The 16,207-nt window shown below is 40.5% G+C and overlaps 2 long non-coding RNA genes across 3 annotated transcripts in view; one reads left to right on the top strand and one right to left on the bottom strand.

Annotated features, from left to right (window-relative positions):
• On the top strand, nt 1–15,413 carry LOC128330550 (uncharacterized). Its single transcript, XR_008310144.1, has 3 exons — nt 1–173; nt 13,463–13,614; nt 15,162–15,413. It is a non-coding gene; the product is annotated as an uncharacterized LOC128330550 (long non-coding RNA).
• The window catches only part of LOC128330549 (uncharacterized), a 20,123-nt gene continuing 10,701 nt past the window's right edge, over nt 6,786–16,207 (bottom strand). The window contains exons 3-5 of one of the 2 annotated variants that reach the window (XR_008310143.1): nt 12,970–13,121; nt 8,141–8,311; nt 6,786–7,143 (exon numbers count right to left, since the gene is read on the bottom strand). This is a non-coding gene — a long non-coding RNA (uncharacterized LOC128330549). Of the gene's footprint in view, nt 7,144–8,140; nt 8,312–12,872; nt 13,122–16,207 lie in introns of both variants that reach the window. The other variant, XR_008310142.1, reaches the window with a different exon arrangement.

The raw sequence follows: 16,207 nt of genomic DNA on the forward strand, positions 1-16,207 counted from the left end.
GCAATGGGGGGGCGGTGGCAGGAACTGGCATGGTGCCCCCCCAGTGGCGCCTAGGGCACGTGCCCTGCCTGCCCCCCCCTAGTTCCGCCTATGTCCGTGGTGTTTACACAGACACAGGGGAGCAGGTGGTGCTCCAGCTGTCTGCATTACTCAAAGACATACCATTGCGTGAGGTACTGGTTTGTTTGTTTGTTTGTTTGTTTGTTTGTTTGTTTGTTTGTTTGTTTGTCAGAGAAATGTGCAACTCTCCTGCCATATTTTAATCTGATCATGCAACAAAAATACTTTTTTCTGTTCTGCAAAACATCATTTATTCTCAAGGAGAATAGGAGCAACCCAAACTTCTAAACAGCTTCTTTGGTGACTAGGAGTAAAATATGCATAGAGATATCTGATCCAGCTCTGTTTTTTAATCAACAGCCATATAATGTGAAAAGAATGTTCCAAAACAGCTCTTATAATTTTAGTTTTAAATTTGGTTGAACCAAAATGTTCAGGGGGTTTTGGCTTTTGAACATTTCATTTGAGCTTTAGAAGATCTTGCTCCAGCCTGTGCTACAACTATGTGGGCAGGTGACTTGCAGAAGCATCATATGACCGACCATATAGTCTTGTGATTTGAGATGTCGTCACAGGGTGAAACTGGCAAAGGAATACAGAATTAGAAAATTGCTTTTTGAATATTGTCTTGGTTGGTTGGACAGGGAGTTCCAATCTTAGTTGCTGTGGTTAGGCTATAACTCCCTAAGGAGGGAGATGCCAGTATGGTATTGTGAGGCCCTTTGATGCAGATATGCATAATGAGATGAAACTACTTTGCAGGAACATTGCCTGAGAAAGTATTACACTGCCAAGCATTTGCTTATAAAAACATGCAGGGGGATAGATTAATAATTCCTGAGCCTCCAGGCAGAAGAAGAATGGAGAAGTTTGCACTTGTATCCTACAGTTGTCACCTTTTCCACTGAACATTTTCTTTTAAATCTCCAACTGAAGACGAGAAAATGCAACTAAGGCTTCTCCAACCTTTTGCCTCCACAATCCTGTGAGCTGGCGCAGCAACTGCTTGCATAGCAGTTGTCACCTGCTATGCAACATGCCTAGAAACCTCCTTGCTACATGGGATGGCTGGGTATTTATGGTGACTGTGGAATTTATGCCCATCTATAGTATTTATGCGAATCAAAGTTTATCATATCTGTACCTTGTAACAATTCTTAAACTATGAAAAAGCAAGTCTCACAAAATTTCAATGACTGTGCGGTAGCTGAGTTGAACATTTCTACTAGTTCATGCTATTTAACGTCTATGTGAAACCACTAGGAGAGATTGCTTGGGGTATGGTGTCACTAGTCAAGTCAAGTCAAGTTTTATTATGGCCCTAGACCAAACAATCCATGCATACAAAAGGCAAAACAAATTTATAAGAAACTCTATAGGTTCTCATTATACATCTTAAGAGCAATATAACAAAATTTGGCTACGGAGTTAAAAATTAAAACATCCTCATCAGAGAGTAGAAATTTAACAAGTTGTTCAGCAGATTGATCCGGCTGTTTACAGACCAGAGGTAAAATTAAGTGCTCCTTCTATTGCCTATGTATTTTACAGGATAATAGAATATGCTCAATGGATTCTATTTCCCCACTGCCGCATCTACAGTAGCGTTCTTCCAGGGGAACACCATTGTATCTCCCAGCTAATAAGGCAGAGGGAAAAGAATTTGTTCTTGCCCTTGTAAATGCCCACCGGAATTTGCTGAGTGTAATATGGGACAAATAATTTGCTGGTGAAAGATCCCATCTTGTTCTTACTCCTTTATAGAATTCTGTTAAAGAGGCGCAGTTATTTTGCAATTCAATATCTGTCAAACGCTGTTTTACTATTCTTTTAGCATTTGCCAAGTCTAACTCCAGCAATTGTTCCGGGTCTATTCCTAGAGCAGCAAGCTTTTTACTGACTACAGTGCACCACTGCGGTTGTGGAATTAACGATAGAAACTGAGGAATTAGGCCCACCGGTCATAGGTGGACTCTCAACCAAAAATAAATGATTAAAAGCCAGGCACGAGATTCGATCTTTATGAGGCCGGCCTCCATGCGCAGTATTACATTTGAGGTGCATCTTGTAGTCCCGAAGATAGCTCTCAAAAAAACAGATTGAATTCTTTCTAGCGTGTCAAAGTTCGCATAAGGTCCCAGTTGGATCCCATATAGAAGCTGAGGGATAACCTTTGCTGAATACAGTTTTTAAACCGCAGGAATGAAACCTACTCCCTGCGTTCTGAAAAATCTGTTAATTGCCACCACACTGCGTTTTGCTGAGTCAGCTACCATTCTCATGTGTGCCGATTTCCCAGCGTTTTGTTGAAAAACCACCCCGAGATATTTTATTTGATTGACCTGTTCTAATTTATGTCCATCCAAGGCCCATATAAATTTCCTTGGTTTTTTTTTAAAGCACATAATTTTAGATTTGTTATGGTTGATCTTCAAGTGTTCCTCTTGGCAATATGATGTTAGAACATCTAAAGCCCTTTTGAGCCCAACCCTGGTTTGAGATAAAATAACCGTGTCATCCGCGTACATCAGGATCGGGATCTTTTTGTTGGCTAATTTAGGTGCATGGATATCAACATTTTGCAGCCGTTTAATCAGATTGTTGATATAAAGATTGAATAAATAAGGGGCCAACACACACCCTTGCTGCACACCTTTCTCAGTTGGAATTGGATTGGTAAAATTGCCGGCAGTGTCTAAACGTACTCTTAAAGAGGAGTTCTCATGGAGCTTAATGAGCAATAATAGAAGCCTTTGATCTATAGATGTACTAGCCAGTTTGGTCCATAGTAAACTCCTTGAAATTGAGTCAAAGGCCATTTTAAGGTCCACAAAAGCGGCAAACAGGGGTCTTTTATGGACCCTAACTTGTTTGTCCACAAGTTGTTGTAGAATTAGGCAATGGTCCATAGCCGATCTATTAGGTCTAAAACCTGCTTGCTCATTGTGGATTATATGCTCCTGCTCCATCCAAGAGCAAAGTTTTACACACAGATGTTTGGCGTACAATTTAACTATTATACTCAAAAGGCTAATTGGCCTGTAGTTAAAGGGATCCTCCCTATTGCCTCTTTTATAGATCGGGACCACCATGGCTGAGCCCCACTCCTGAGGGAATTGTGCAGTTTGATCTATATAGGTGAACAAAAGAGCCAATGCTGGGGCCCACCTGGAGGGATGTAATCGTTCTGGAGGGATGTAATCGTTCCCGGGTGCTTTTCCACCCTTCACCCTGTCACTAGTACACTACCAATGTATTTCCATCATGTTCCAAATAAACTGTAGCCCTATTCATATGTTATGTTCAATACTTGTATGACTGACTGTATAGTGTTCACAGGTAGAGTTATTCACATGTGTAGCCTAACTCAGGCCAGGGCAGCCCAGCCTAGTTTAAGCTGGGCATGTAAAGTGCTGGGAATGAGGTAAATCCTGGCGCTGCACCTGCACCAAACCCCACTTGCAATCCCAGTATTTAGCCAAAGCTATGCAAACCTGTGGTTAAATGGGTCCCCGCCCCAGACCACCATTTCTGGCAGTGAGCAGGGGGTGGGGAATGAGTGGCCACACCGAGTGTGGCACTTACCCTAACAGGGTAAGGAAGAGAGCTGGTGTTGTGGCAGCAAGCATGACTTGTCCCCTTAACCTAAGCAGGGTCTGCCCTGTTGCATATGAAATGGAGACTAGAAATGTGAGCACTGTAAGATAGTCCCCTTAGGGCATGGAGCCACTCTAAGCACTGTAAGATAGTCCCCTTAGGGCATGGAGCCACATCTAAGCTCCAAGTTCCTTCCCTGGAATCTCCAAGATAGAGCTGAGAGAGATTCCTGCCTGCAACCATGGAGAAGCCGCTGCCAGTCTGTGTAGACCAGGGATTCTCAACGCTGGGTCCCCAGATGTTATTGGACTTCAACTCCCATAATTCCCAACCTGGGGCTGGGGATTATGGGAGTTGAAGTCCAATAACATCTGGGGACCCAACATTGAGAATCCCTGGTGTAGACAACACTGAACGAGATGGACCAATGGTCTGACTCAGTATATGTGGCAGCTTCCTATGTTCCTATGTGAGCAGCGAAATAAATGGAGCACTCCGCTAACCTTGTTCAAGGGAAGGGCTACTATGACAGGCTAGTTTCTGTTGACCCACTGGGATCGCCTGCGTGCCTGGTGATTCTCACGATGGAGTAAAACCAGGCTGGGCTCCCTTAGCCTGGTTTTCCTCCATCGTGTGAATAGCCTCTGTGTCTAAATAGGACTTCTGAAAGTTCTGGATTGGTGTTCAAAATCAGCAATAGATGATGTGGGCTGAGATAATTGAGACAAGTGCTCTTGGTCAGTGTTTTGGCTAAATTTGATGCCCATTTCATTCCAAAACAGAATGTGTGCTATAAGAGGGCTTCCTTATTGAGCCTTTTAAGATCTACATAAATACAGATTTCCCCATTTTTCTTTGTGACTGGGACTATTGGAGCACACCATGGTGTAGGCTCTGTGATTTCTTTCATTATTCATCCTTTTCAGTTCTATTTCCACTTTCTGGAGTAATGGAATGTGACTCCTGCAGGCAGTGTGGATGCTATATGGCTTAGCATCCTGTCCATAGAGTCTCACTGGAGTAGGCCAATGTCCTCAAAAATCCCTTCTATTTCTCCCACTGCTTTCTTCAGTTACATTCTGGTAGCTCCTCCATGACTGAGGAGAATATCCACCTCATGGTATCTAATCACATACACAGAACAACTCATATTGATTACCTTTATGACTGATTTGTGTTAGAAAGTGTCCTAGACAGTCTAAGGACCACCTGGGCTGCACAGAACAGTCTCTGCTTTGTGTAGTGGAGGAGGATTCTGGAAGCTAGCATAGGTCTCCTCTGAGATAATGGAAACACCTTAATCTATTTTGAAATTTACAGTCTTGCCAATGCCATTCATCCTCCATGTGGGTTCAGAGTCTTTGCAAAGAAAAAAAAAATAAGAAGCCTGTGGTAACTTCCAGTAGAGCAGTGCACTTCCAATCTGTACCATGCATTTGAGGGCATGATAAAATCAACAAAGGTACAGTAATTCATACAAAAATATGTACAAGTGCACGGCTAATTATTCATTTATACAACATAATGAGGTCATTCACACAATCGAAAACTGTGTTCTACCCAGGTTTGAGAGCTGTGTGTACTCCCAATTTTTGATTGTGTGGAAGCAAGGTAGGAGAAAAAGCTACCCAGGGTTTCTCTAACCTTGTTTCCACACAATCACTTCTACCCAGGTTTCTTTCTACCCTTGCTTCCACACAATCAAAAATTGAGAGTACACACAGCTCCCAAACCTGGGTAGAACACAGTTTTCGATTGCGTGAATGACCTCAATGTCTGAATAGGGCTTCTGAAGGTTCTGGATTGGTGTTCAAGATCAGTAATGGATTATGTGGGCTGAGACAATTGCTCTTGGTCAGTAGGATTGCTGATCTGGAGAGAAGAGTTTAATCTGTTGTGAATGGGGTTGCATTCCTCTTAAAGAATCAGACGCATAGTTTGGGACTGTTTCTAGTTTTATTTTTGCTCCCAGAAAATCAGGTGGTGGTTGTGTCCAGGAGTGCTTTTGCACAGCTCAGGCTGATATGCCAACTCACCCATTCCTGGACAAGGTAGACCTAGACATGGTCACACATGCCTTAATGCCAGGGGGGACTCGGATCTCACCTCCACCCTCAACCTCAGGTAGGATCAAGCTGGGCCCCTTGTTTGTCTCCAGTCACTACGCTGACAAAAGACTCGTGCCCCGCAGGCAAAGCTGGAAAACATGCCAAAGCTGCAGAATGGTTTGAGCCATGCTAGATATGTTACCAGGGCAACCAACCAGGCCTGGAGTTAGGAAGGACTGAGAAACTGTTAGGAGGGTATGGACTGGGCAAGCTCTCTTGAGAACATAATGTGGTAGGAAGGGATTTCAACACACAAGGATTGGGTAGCTAAGGAGGAACTGTGTCAGGCAGCAAATGGTCAAACTTTAGAGGAAAGAAGTGACCAAAGAGAGCAGATCCATTGGAAGGAGAAGGAACTGGGTGCTGGCTAGAATCTCCTTCCATCCCGTATTGAGGCTTCCAGGACAGATAGATACCAACTCTTAATTACATCAGGCTTGAGTTATTTTGGGAAATGTTCAGAAATTTCAGCTAGTGCAAAATTAGAGTTAAAGTTTTAAGCAGAGCTAGTCTTTGGACAATGTGATTCTGTTGTTTTACTAGATCCCAGTTCACTTCCAGGTCCAATTAAAAATGCTGGCTTTAACTTTAAATCCTTCAATGGCTTTAGACCTGGATACTGAAATGGCTTCATACCAGTACCCTCTCCGCCCATGTGAGTCTGCCCAATCACTAAGACCATAAAGAAAGGGCCTCCTTTGTGTCCCATCACCATCAAAACTAAAACATGGAGGGAAGTTAGCCTTTCCCCCCATATCACCCAGTTTGTGGAACTCCCTGTACCAGGAGATCCATCTGTCCTCTTCCTTAAGTTTAGGCACTGAGTGAAAACTTAATTGTTCCCAGAGGCCTTTGGCTTGTCTGGCTTGCCAACTGCTATCCCCTTGGCTATGCCCTTGAAGTTAGCTTTGTATTTTCTGCACTGTCTGTGTTTTGCTGTTTTGATATTATATTATTGTTGTGCAATTTTTGTGAACCTATTTCACATTTCTTGGGCATCTCAGAAATGAGACATAAAGACAGGGTTTAAATGTTTTAAATTAAAATTAAAATTAAATAAATAAAGATTTAGCCAAAACAAAATCTCATGTCTCATCCTTTCCAATTAACATTGAATAGAACAAGGTAGTCCAGGAAAGGTGCATTTGGCAGGAGCAAAAGTACTGCCAGTCCCATTATTAACCTGATTCCCACACATATTTATATTATTTAGCAGGAATTCAGTGCTGCACACATATCAGTAGAACATATTGTCTGAAGAGTCTCATTCTTAACTGGTGCAATTTATGGAAAAGCACCAATGAATATGATGGTTTGAGGGCACTTGCTGAAGCTAAGCAGGTTCTGCTCAGTGCTTGGATGATGAACAACCTAGAAACTGACAAATGCAACAATATTACATTTTGTTTAAATTCTTGTGCTGAAACATCAGATTCAGGTCTAAAGTAACATCTTTATATTACTGTGGACAGCAAATTTATTTTACAATCAGTAGAGTTAAGATGCTCATATAAACTTTCCTCTTCAAGCAATTGTAGCATACAAAGGCTCTCAGAATTTGGCAGTTTTTGTTACATTATTTTTTTGGCACTGAAATTGCTTAGTATAAATTTTCTGAAAATGTATGAGGCAATTAAACTTCTATAATAAATACATGGTTGCTCATAACTGTCCCCACACCCACCCAATTATTTTTCCCCCTTGAATAACTGCTTCAATTTGCCTACCTTAAATATCACATCAACAAGGGACCAAAATAGTTGTTTAAACTTTCAAGCTGGCCCCTCAGTGCCTTCTGTATGAACATTTACCACATTCTAAACTATGATTTAATTGTGCTGTACATTTTCTTATCTCAGTGACAAGATCAATAAATATTCCCATGTGTTACATATACCATATTGCTTGACATTGTACATTTTAAAAAGAAAGAAATCCATAATTTGGATTATGAAATCATGTTTTGACATTCGATAGTGTAGGAAGTCTAGCAATACTCTACACCAACAAGAAGATTTAAATATATATAAAGTGAAAAGAACATGCAGTCATGCAATTTGCCACTTGCCTAGAGCAAGTAGCAACCAGTTCTAATGAGTAGTTGCTGTTATTAGAAATTGGAGTGCTCCAAGAGTTTCATATGCATTCATTTACGGTCAACAGGGTGTTTAAAGGGGTCGTGGCACTTGAACAAATAGGGTTAGTGTATTAAAAAAAATATTAAATGATAATCTGAAGCAAATGTCACAGTTCCTCCCAAGTTGCAAAATCTGTTCAAGGGAAGTTAAACAGGTTTTGATAAGACCAGTGAATGTTCGGGGTGGGGGCGTTCTGCACATCTCTGTTTAAGATATGGAGTGACAAAGAACATTTACCTTTTTTAAAAAAAAGTAGCCATTGGGGTTACAAAAATGACATAGAGGATAGAGGTGGGTGCACCATGGGAGACAGTGGTGGAAGCAACAGTGAGAGTCTGGTTATATGTAGTGAGTGAAGCAAATATAACCTTTTCCTATTTCTCCAAGTCCACACTCCAAGGGCCAACACTGAAATGAATTTAGAGGCAAATGTAATCATTAAAGAGATTTAAATTAATCAATTTAAACAATTACATACACACTGTATGTATGCATGTATTTAAATCGACCCCGCTCCCCAATTCCCTATCCTCAAGAGTAGAAACAAGCAAAACAAAACAAGCATAGGAGTCTCACAAATTTTGTATTCCACAAAATGGGTGAAGCAGTTACTCCTCAAGCTTTTCTGCAGTTCTTTGGCCCCAGTCTCCCTGATTCCTGGTGTTGACTCTGTGTCTAGTGAATGATGCTCAAGAACAGAAAGCCGCAGTTCTCTTTTCTTTTTCAATTGTCCTGTTTTTGCTCTTTCTCTTGTTTTCTTAAACACTTTTTTCATAATCTAACTTCTCACACACAGACTCTCTCCTACGGCAACTCACCAAGGCCAAAAAATAATTAATTGAACTCTCTATTTAATAGAAGGCTACACACCACCTTAAGTGGTGCAGTGGGGAAATGCTTAACAAGCAGAATGTTGCCGGTTCGAATCCCACCCCCACTGGTACTATATCTGGCAGCAGCGATATAGGTAGATGCTAAAAGGCATCATCTCATACTGTGTGGGAGAAGGAAATGGTAAACCCCTCCTGTATTCTACCAAAGAAAACCACAGGGCTCTGTGGGCACCAGGAGTCAAAATCAACTCAACGGTACACTTTACCTTACACACACTCAGGGTTACACAAGCACCCCTTCCCAAGTTATTTTCCAGCAGACACATTATTATAACTTGTGAAGAAATAGGTAATATTTGAATCCATGTAAAGGTGCAGATCCCTCCCCCTAAGAATTTGAGTCCTCCCTCATTTTACTGAAGTCTTCCCAAGTGTTATCTTTTTACCTCCCCCCATGCAGTTTTGTCTCTCTGTTATGTTGAAAAAGTACTCTCTCTTTTTCTCATTCCAAAAGTCTCCCCCAAAAGTCTCTTTCCTCCCCTCAAAAAAATTAAAGGGAAGAGTTGCTCCTCTAGCTTTCACTCTGTTTGCACCTCAGTCATGTAACAAGCCTTGATCTTTTATTCCCTATAAGACCATGGTCTTAATTCCCACTACTCAAAGGAAATTTCAGTTTCTCCTTGGAAGGAACCATGAAATTCCTCTTTGAATTTCAGCAACCATGCTCAAGCTTTCCTTCTGCCTGCAAGGCTGCTAAAATTCAAAGAGAATTTCAAGGTTATGGGCCTCTGAACAGGGTGTCACTTTAAGGGCAGGGAAAGGTGCACTTACCCATCCTCCCGCTCCCCCCCCCCACCAGCTCTCGGTTTCCATAAAAGCCTTCGGGGCAGCAGTTTACCTCCCTACAGCCTCCTCCCCATCTTCAGCCAGAAGTGGTCTGAGGTACTGGGTGCATGTGCGCCCGTCGCGTGTGCACATGCACCAGTCCACTTCCGTCTGAAAAGGGAGAAGGGGCGGCAGGGAGGTACACTGCCACCCCGAAGGCTTTTACGGAAACCAAGCGCCGGCAGGGGAAAGTGGGAGGAGAGATTGTACCCTCCCCCACCCTTAAAGTGACACACACCCCACCCCTCAAGCCATGCCCACCTGGTTTCATGCACATCTCTAATCTATGTTGGGGGCAGTGGGGAGATAAGGTTATTAGGTTTGATAGGGGAGTTCAGTGAAATGAGAGAGGAACTCCTCAAATGGGGGAGAGAGGATCTGCACCCCTGAATTTCACTTTCTCATTAGTAGGATCTCTGCAATTCTCTTTCCAATTTCACATCAACAAATTCTGGTTCCAACTCCAGTTTGAGATGGTATTCTGGCTTAGCCCCTATTACATTACATTTAAATCCTTATGTCCTGCCCTTCCTACGAGAAGTTCAAGACAGCATACATGTCTCCCCCCCCTCCACATTTTCACCTCACAATACTCCTATGAGATAAATTAAGTCTAAGAGAGATTGACTGGCCCAAGATGAATGTCATTGCTAGATTGAGACTGGAACCACTCTGAGCCACTTTAGGAAGTGTGGTATATAAATTGAATAAAATAAAATAAAATAACCTGAGTCTCCCCAGTGCTAGTCCAACAGCCTGACACTATACCACATTTTTAACAAAGCCTGAAAGCATTCAATTAATTAAATTAATTAATTAAGCATGCCTTTGAAGCATGCAGTTAGGTGACTGCCTAATCTGACCATTAACAGGTTCCTCAGAAGTTTTTCTCTTAATCTGGCATTAAACTGGGTTTGGCAGATATTCCATGAAAGGGCAGAAAACGAATTATTTAAAAAAATTTAATATTTTAAAAATATTTTTAAAAGTGAGAAGTGAGGGGCAGAGGGTTGGAGGCAGGGGAAAGGCAAGAGAAAGGGGAATGTGTCCATGGGTTCAGGCCCAGAGACAGATACATCTGGTCTCAGGCAGCCAATTGCATTGAGCCGCTGCCCAAGGGCTTTTCATGGCTTCTGGATATTCCTACCTGTGGGCCAGGTAGTCCCCACAGGCTGGATCTGGCCTCCCTAGCTTATGTTGTGTAGGCCTGCCCTAAATTATTTAAAACTATGACTGTGAGGGGCATTATCTACAGCAGGGGTTTTCAACCTTGGTTGCTCAGATGTTGTACTACAACTCTCATCATCCCTGGCCACAGTGGCCAATGGTACCATTACACTCCCAGTCCAACAATATCTGGGGACTCAAGGTTGAAAACCCCTGGTCTAAAGACTTCAATAAGCAAGCAAGAGTACAGCAAACTTGGCCTGAAAACGCCTAAACTCCACAAGGCACATTAACTGGTAAAACTGTTGAACTTGCCAAAGCTAATAGCTCTAACAAGTTCTAGAGAACTATACTACTGTCATCATTGCAAACAAACAATTCATGTTTACATGGTTTGCCAGGCATTTTACCAAGACTTGTAATTTAAAACCACTTCTCTCATGAAATCCTTGTTTTGTACTACTCCTACACTGCTTGGGTAAAGCAAACAGATACAAGAATATCTTAAAGGGCGATTGTATTTTAAAAATATTTTTTTAAAATACATTTAAACCATTTTTAGAACTTGGTAACATATTTCCCCATTATCAGGAGATCTGGCAGTTTTTAAATATTTAAATAGGGTGACAAAGTTCATTTCAGTTTCAGTGATAGTCAAACCTCATGACATCCTCATTCTGCAGCCTGACTAGAATTATCTTTATATTCCCTCTCCAAGGGGTGTGAACATAGCTGGAATCCAATTCTTTTAAAACTTCAAGACTTGGCAGTCTCTTTTTCATTTAACTGTTAGTAAGCTCCACCCACTTTCTGTTGCCAACTAGTTATACCTTAAATCTAAGCCAAAAATAATTTTTCATGAAATTCATTTATCAACTTCTGAGAGTAAATTATAAACATGTAAAGATGGAGGTGCCAAATGATTATTAGGCTTCCTAAGTCTGAAGGGTGGAGCCATATTCCAAACCTAGCTCTCTCACTGTACCATTGCAGCTGTATTTTTTAAATACACCACAAAATATGCCGTAAGGGTGTGTCTGAGCTCCTGTAACAAGAAGGAATGAGTAAGCTTCTATAAAATGTGACAGAACAAGAAACACCAATTTGTTTTCACACCTCATGCAGCCTCTGGGAATTCAGTTTGTGTTTAGGCCATTCTATAAGGAGCCATCTGCTGGCATTTAAAAGTAAAGGCAACTCTGAATCAAATGAAATGGAAAGGAAGACTTTCGCTAACACACATGTTCTTTCTTCTCTTTACTTATGCTGCAGCATCTTTGCTTGAAATAAACTGTTCATTCAATTCTATCAAACTTTAGTCCATGTTTCCCCCCACCCTCCCCTTCTGTTGTTAATCTGTTTCTTTTATGTAGCATAAACATCCAATTTAATAACGTCATATTCAGAGGTGGTTATCAGGAAGTTAAACATCAGTAACTCACTGTAATATTGTGTTAACTAAACACAGAAGGGAAGCCACGGAAAACTACTCTCCAGATGGTGTGAGATAAAATCACTATGTATTTAGACCACATGATCTTGTGGCTACAGCCTGGGATAAAGTAATACAGATCACTACTGAACATTGACATGTCCCCTTTGAATATCTGCTATACTTGCTTGAAGAATTATGGTCAACTGAGGTCTGATTCATGAATGGTCACAGGAAGTTTTTTATGTTGTAGATTGCAGGAGTTATATCCCTACCAGCTTATTGGAGAAATTGTAACTTTCTCCTTTTGTAACTTCTCCTTTTTAGCCCTGATCTTTGTAACGGGTGGTTTATTACTAGACATTTTGATGCTTTTTAATGCATTTTAATGCTTGTATGGGTTACTCTATTGTCAAGGTATGTTTTTAGGCTTCTCCATCTTCTGCTAAATTGGTTTTCATAAGCGTAACAACCTTTCTGTCACTCTTCTCTGGCAAGAGTTCTCCTGAGGCCATTTAGTTATACAGACTCATACCTATGAGTGAAGAGTCTATGTAACCTTGTATGATGGTTAGAAACACAAGAGCAATTAGACTGAAACATCTAGGTTATTAAAAGACCTAATGAAGAACATAAGTAGAAGGTCACATACTTCCTTGGCAATGTACTCCAAGTTCTTGATTAATAATTCTCAGAACAAAGCAAACATTATGAAACACTGGTTCATAGTAGAAGCAACATATACATACTGCCGTACTTCAGGATGGGTTGTCTTTAATTCAGAAACCCAGCCTTGTCTTCACATTCCCGAGGAATACTGCCAGGTGTCTCCCATTACTTAAATGATCCCAACTGCATCTTTCTTCCTTGAATTCATACAGGGTTGCATGGATCACAAGAGCTGAAGTAAAAAAAAATTTAGGGAAATGGAAATTATGTGGATAGATGTATTGCCCTACATTCAGCAAAAGTGCTGCATCCAGGAAACTACACGTGTTTCATTAGGCCATGACATTTCTTTCATGAGAATCTTAGCCTGGGACTCCCTCCCTTGCCCTAACATATAGTCTACAGAGTATCTTTCAGCCCTGACTCTCCATAATGAGTTCTGCTAATAATTCTATGTAGCACCATTAACTTTACCTTGCAAGATTTCATGGCATTTTAGAAATTATCTAAGCAGAACACAGGGAATTATTTTAATCTGAGTAAATATTGCTTTATCCACAAATGCATCTGTAGTTGTTAAAGAATTATGCTGCACTTCAGTATGAAGAAACCTGAACTGCATTACTGCACCCTAATTGGCAGTACCAATTGCCTCTACTCAAGATAAAAAAAGAATGGAAAGGAAGATGATTAGAAATGCAGGATAAAAGACAAACCACCATTAGGTAAGTGAATGTTGGTCATATTTCTCTGAAACAATCACTATTCTAATTTGAAGGAATCAGTGATTATCCTGATATCAACTGTTCTTAGTTAATTCTCTTTATGTCTACTAAGATTACCTCAGCAGTAATCTAGATCCAGGCTTACTTACAGATGCAGCTTCTCAAGGTGGAGGGGGGGCCTAGATTATATTTGAATAGCATTAAAGAAAAAATAGCTATTAGGCAGACAAATCTAAAATCTTAAGATGTGTGATTTCAGTTTTCATGATTTGCAGCTCTCATTTCAGTGTTCAGCTCTCATAAACTAGTTAGTAACGCAATCTACAATTGAAGACCACAGTCTACAAACCTGCTGGATACAGTTCCATTGCATTGCTGCTCTTCAGCCATAGTTAATCCCAGACATATTTGGGGCCTAGAAACTGCACAGGTGATAGGCTGTACAATTGCTTCCAAAGCTGGCATGAATGGTGGGAGAAGCTTGATGCCAAGAATCACAAATTTCAGGTGCCATAGTCTGAGTTGGGAGACATTACAGTTGCTCTGAATAGTCACAAGCAGAGGAGATGGCTGTTGTCATTGATTTTGGACTTGCACCCAGATTTACCTCTGGTTTGTTTGTTTGGATCAGGTTACTTATACTGGCTCTGAAGTGGGAGGCATTGGTGCAGCATTATCATTTGCAGAATGTGCCTAACAGTGCAGTCCTGTCATGCTTCCTCAGAAGTAAAGTCCACTATGTTCAGTGGGCCTTAATCCCAGAAAACTGCATAGAATTGCAGCCTAAGCATATATTTTTTAATTATTATTTATTACGGTCAATGACCAGCAAAGCACAATAGACACAACAAACCATTAACAAAGCAAAATAAAACAATAAGATAGCGAAACAGTAAACGACTGATCAGTAAGCTAAGACAGTTTAACCAACTACTGGTGAATTTTACAAACTATAAAACAAAATGTTGCTACATTTAAAGAAATTTAATCATTCTGGTTGGACAGTAAAGGTAAAATGAATTATGTGGCCTGGAAATTTTACTAAAAGGGGGTAATAAAACACGATGAATATCCTTATAAAAGAGGCATTATAGGACATGAGCTGCTGATTCCATAGCTCTAGCACCACAAAGGCAGAGCCGGGCCACATATGGAATTTTCTTGAATTTTCCTTTCCCCAAGCAAATATAATTATGATATGGAAACAACAATGGCTCATCCAACCCCATACCCTAATGTTTTCACCATCAACCTTTACAGCTTCCAGTACCAAATATTTCCTAGGAATCCTGAGATACAGCACAGGTCACTTTTTAAAAGACAATCTATTATTTAGTTATTCCTAGCCAATTTTTTATAGTTTTTCTTTTCCAAAGAAACGTTAAAGCTAAATTATATATTACGTTTGGAAGAAAGCTCACCTCTCCAGTTTACTCAAAAGAGAATACATATGCAGACTATATACAGGGTGTAAAGAATTTCATGTTTAACGTTTCTTCTTTCTCTTTTTCATTCCATTTTCTGTGCTACTACTGCTGTCACAAAAGTTGTTGAAAGCTTCAAATTCATCATATGCTATTTATTTTTTTATCTGTGTTGCATGTTCTCAGTGTTATAATGTTCAGTTTATTTTTCTAAGCAATACAGTCAATAACATCTTATCATGCCTGGGATATATCGATATTTGATATATATTTTATTTATTTATTAAACTTCTATACCGCCCAAACCTTTGTCTCCGGGCGGTTATATCAATCTATAGTGTAACTTTATAGAGAAGAATAAACTGGCATACATTATCTCTTCTTGTACAGAAAGTTGTTACTTTATTTTTTGCCATTTTTCATTAAATCAACTGCTCTAAACTGCTTAAAGGTTTTTATTAATTACCAAGAAGCATTTGTACTCCCAAGTGATCTTAAGGCCAGGGACAAGAGCACATTTTGTGACTCTTGATGGTTCCTGCCTCAGTATAGCTTCAGTTCCTGCCACACCCCCTTGACTGAGCAACAGAGCTGCGGGCTGATTGATGTCTTGACTCTTCTGCAAGCCTGCTTGCCTTAATTGCCCCTAATCCTGTAATCATAGCTGAACTCTCTATTCTATTATTTGCACTTTGGTTTATTCTGTCCTGCATATTGTATTCCTATCCAACCTTCAAGTGAGACTGCTTGTCTTCTTTATTGGCTGAACCTCTATATTCCAACCTTGTGAATCTTCGCTTACCCAGAATGGCTTAGAACAAAGTCCTCTAACTAATAATGACAGAATTGTTTTACTTCTCTGAACAAGTGTGCAGCCTGCCCCAGATAAGGAAAATTAAGTACTTAGTAGTCAAAAAATATTAATAGATATAACCATTTATTATAGCCCAGTTTTCAGCCAAGATTGGCTCCCAAAGCAGTTTATAGATTAAATCCAAAGGCACAATATAATTAGGGATGTGTTGCAGGGACAGTCTCTCTTGGCCTCTCACAGTTGGTAATACAGTCCAAATTCCAGGCTGTTTACTTCAGATGGAGAGGTCTGAAGAAGCTCCAGGAGGATTCAGCAACTGGCTGATGGTAAAGATGCCACAAAATAATGTGGTATA

This window comes from Hemicordylus capensis, chromosome 6 (genome assembly GCF_027244095.1).
Source record: "Hemicordylus capensis ecotype Gifberg chromosome 6, rHemCap1.1.pri, whole genome shotgun sequence".
Classification (NCBI taxonomy): domain Eukaryota; kingdom Metazoa; phylum Chordata; class Lepidosauria; order Squamata; family Cordylidae; genus Hemicordylus; species Hemicordylus capensis.